The sequence below is a fragment of the Rhagoletis pomonella genome, unplaced genomic scaffold, assembly GCF_013731165.1.
Source record: "Rhagoletis pomonella isolate Grant_MI unplaced genomic scaffold, Rhpom_1.0 Rhpom_scaffold_00001, whole genome shotgun sequence".
NCBI lineage: Eukaryota > Metazoa > Arthropoda > Insecta > Diptera > Tephritidae > Rhagoletis > Rhagoletis pomonella.
In genome coordinates this window covers 99,683,729-99,688,257 of record NW_023458555.1, presented here as the reverse complement: position 1 = coordinate 99,688,257, position 4,529 = coordinate 99,683,729, and positions in this window count along the sequence as shown.

Sequence of the window (4,529 nt, the reverse complement as noted above, 5' to 3'; positions counted from 1 at the left end):
TTATTAATGCACTTTGCTAACTGTTCCTTGCAACGAGCTAATTTAACTTGGACTTCTTTGAGATTACAGGTATGGGCCGAACTATTACCAATAACTAGTAATAAAATATTATTGTAAGCTGTGATAAGCGAATATTTGTATTCGTTTAATTTTTTCGCATTCGAAGACAACGGTCTATTTTGTAAAATGCGTTTCGTAATCTTATCAAAATCTGCTTTATATACTTTAAATTGTTTATCGAATTCGCTCATAACCGAACATCAAAAATCAAAGTAAAGCTACATATATCATATCCAAGAGTCGGTAGTATGCACCTTTTCAAAATTCTTAGAACTTACATTGCACCGTAGCAGTAGTCGTATTAAGTTTGAAATACTGACAGCCGATTTCTCAGTGGATGTTTAATTATAATCGAAAGATTATCTCTTATTGTCATCTTCTCAGTGGACTTAATATATGATTAACTCACCACCACCTTTCATAAGATTTATTAATGGCGAAACCAGCTTTTCCTGTAAATCCTGTAAAACCTGCAAATCGTGAAATTGGGTTGGGTTGAATCCAAACAGTTTGTTATTTTGCGAAATCCTAGGAAACGAAACAATTGCAACTGGCACCTTTTTAATAATGGTCTAAATTTAATTAATGCTTTCAATCTGCTCACACGTATGAGTTGTCAAAAACCATTGTTTTGAACATGTAAACCCCAAGTAAATGTCAATTACACGAATTTACAAAAGTATTAAATGTAAAAATCAGTACCAAATCAGTACAAACTCAAAAAATCAGCAGATTTTGCGCACTGATTTCGGGCTCTTAAAATACAGTACAATAGAAAAAAATCAGCACACGTTCTGATTAAATCAGCGCATCTGGCCACCCTAGTGTACATGGGCAGAGTGTCCACACTAATGTTGTTGAAATGGCTATAAGGCCCGGTTGTTCAATGTCTGGTTATCACTACCACTACTCTATCGACGATTTCGACATCATGCATGTAACATGTGCTCGATAAAGCAGTAGTGCTTAACCGGAGCTTCTACCTCCGATTTGCGCTAATCAGACATTGAACAACCGGCTCTAAGTCTGTCTAACGAGGGTGCGGGCAATAACCGGCTTTTAGCTTCAGACGCTAAACAGTTAAGAGTATATCAAGCAACATTGATGGGCCTTTAACAAGTCCTGCTAAAAGTCGTATAAGCAACGTAGAAATGATTTTAGATTCGTACAGCGAAACCAAAGGCCCGAATGTAAAATTTGGAGACATTAAAAAATTTGAAATAAAAGCTCAATTGAAGGCCTATCTTAAAGAAAAACGGGCTCATCTCGGTGAAAATCCTCTCGATTGGTGGAAAACTAAACAAAAATACGACAAATTTAGAGATCTGGGTCGCAAATATTTGAGCGCTCCACCCGCAGTTCCAAGTGAGCAATTTTTTAGTGCAGCCGGCCTTATATACGAGCCTCTAAGAAATCGCCACATGGGAGAAAAGGCAGCAAAATTACTTTTTATGAAATATAATTTTGCCATTTGGAACTTTGACTACAAGATTAAAACATCGTATAGGTTAAGCACTCGTTCAATGTTATAATAATTTACAAAATTTTTAAGTAATAAAAACGTTGAAATATGGCATTCGAGACATCCCTATTAAATACACACAAAAAACGTTCTAGACTGTCCCGCTTAGATTTCGGAATGCTTACACATTGGGAAGTTAGCTTACTGCCAATATAGAAGTATTACATATATGGGCGCATGTAATAGACTTGAATTGATACGAAAAGTAATATATGTATGTACATACTTATGTATGTGGGTATATGAATAATAATCGCTTAAAATCGATCTCAAATTTTGTACAACGTATCAACTTGCAATGTTGTTTGTCCAGACAGCTATAAAAGCTTTGCTTTGCAAATTACCAAAAACGCGCATAGTGCATAGGGCGACATCTAGCTCTACAGTTGAGAAGTAGATGTCGCCCTATGCATTACGTACGCTACAGCGGAAAAAGACGACACCATTTCTTTAAAACAGCGTTTGCAGAGAGAGCTGTTTCTAAGCTCGCGCTAATACACAATGAATAGAAAGCTTAAAAGAGCTTTGCCCGCGGGCAAGGCAGTGCCTATCTGTTCTTTAAATGAAATTAATTGGGGCTCGGATGTATGTGCATGCACACAAATCTATTAATAGATGCGTTCGCGTAGCTGTTAATTGTTCATGTTTAACCAAAACTTACAAGTTTTTGCGTTCGCGTACGCAAAAAACTTGCAAAGTAGGGGAAATTGAGAGAGCAAACTGACATTACATTTTGAGGGGAAGCTGCTGTTTTCTGCTGGAAAATTTTTTGCCAACAGGAAAACAGCTGGTTGGCATTTACGCAAATCACAAAATTGAATTTGATGGCTTGGAAGATAAAAATTACAAAATGCGACTAATTAAACTTGTAAGAAATCAGTAGTTATTTGTTTAATCAATAAACTGTGTCAGTATAACACTTTGCGATGACTTTTCGTACGTTTGAAATTTTACACTTTTGTATGTAAACAAAAATTATATCAGCTGTTCGTCTAACTTGCAAGTTTCTGCAAATTTTCTGTTCGCGTACTATTTTGGATATTTCTCTCTTGTCAGAGAACAGATGACATTTCGCCGGAATTTGGCAGTTGGTTGGTTTCTGTTGGAGATTTTAAACGAACGCCGCTAATATCGTTGAGTTATTTTAATATCTATTGCAAGATTTTCTACAGACAAGACTAACAAGTAGAAAATAAATAAAATAAAAAACTTTTTGATATGCGTGGTTTTATAAATCGACTAAAAAGTAACTTTTGATTTTGAAACTTTAGCAAAAGTCATTATAAACATTTTATGAGATTGAAAATGAAAAGCGTGGGGCGCATGCATGTATGTATATTGGCAGTTAGAGCTAGTACCGTCCGAAAACCTTGCAGTACAGATATATCAATAAACCGTACAAAAGAAAAGGAACAGATACGTTTATAAATAAACATATACACAACACATACACAAAAACGGCACTCACGTACACAATACATACAAGGGATTTTGCGAGCATTTGCATTCGCATTCGTTATGCGAATGATTCGCATCATTTTACACATTCGCATTCGACATTCGCCTTCGCATCAAATTATACGAATGTTTTCCGAATGCGTCTCTGCATCCGCCATCTCTGCACCCTGACGACTCCAAGGATACAAGTACGGATTGGCTTGGGTTCCAACTCAACATTCATCCCACTAGTCGAACGTTTCAGCACTATTCAACGAGTGTTACATACCACTACCTATGTTCTGCGCTTTCGACCTGCTGGCAAATCGCACTGGCACACGCCAGTCATCACACTCCACGTTCACGAAGCACAAGGTAATTTTTACGCTTCAGAGATAAATCTTTTACGAGCTGCTTACAGTGTCCCGACCTCGAGTAAGTTGCTTCCGCTCAATCCTCTATTAGACGAATCGGGTGTGTTAAGGGCCAATTACGACACGCAGACCTCCCCTATGGTCAGCGCCATCCGATAATTCTGCCGAAAGAGTGCACCTTCGCTACGCTCCTGTTCCGAAATGCTCACAGCATGACCATGCACGGTGGTATAAGAGAAATGTTACAATATTTACGACGAGAATTGCGGATCGTGCACGCACGAGTCCTGGTCAAGAGCTGCATACATCGATGTAGAGCCCTCAAGCTGCAGCAACAAGTCATGCAACAACAACAAATGGCTGATCTTCCCCGTTATCGAGTTTTAGTGGCACCTAAGCCCCAGAGCATTTCTAGATGTTTTTGATCGTTTTGTCAGTCGCCGAGGCTATTGCACCAACCTTTACAGTGACAACGGCACACAATTTGTAGGTGCAAACCGCCAACTCCAATCCGGACTTTCGGAATGGATAAGTACCTACGCCCAACAACAACTGTCTGATGCTGGGGTTCGCTGGCACTTTATCACTCCAGCCGCGCCCCATCAAGGAGGCTTATGGGATGCGGCAGTGCGTTCGGCGAAGAAGCACTTGAAACGGGTAGTGGGATACAGCGTACTTACGTTTAATCAACTTAGTACCCTGCTGGTGCGCATCAATACCCATAATTGCGCTCCACGATGATCGTGATGGTGGTCTCGCATTATCGCCTGACAGTTTTCTCATCGGCCGACCTTTGAAGTCCCGTCCAGAACCCGCTTTTCCAGAGGCTCCAGATAATCGTCTTAAATACTATCAGTGACTTCAACGCATGCTGCAATATTTTTGGCACCGCTGGAAGGAAGAGTATTTGGTGCAACTGCAGGCTCGAAGTAAGTGGGCAAGACCTAAACCCAATGTTCGAGTTGGTGACATCGTGGCTATCCAGCAGGAGCATCTTCCCCCACCCCGCTGGTGAATTGGACGCATCACCGAGGTGCATCCGGGGAGTGAGGGGCTGGTGCGAGTGGTCACCATCAAATATAGCACCTGTGACCGAGGACTGCACCGTAAGCATCACTGCCAGCGCCCAATCCAAC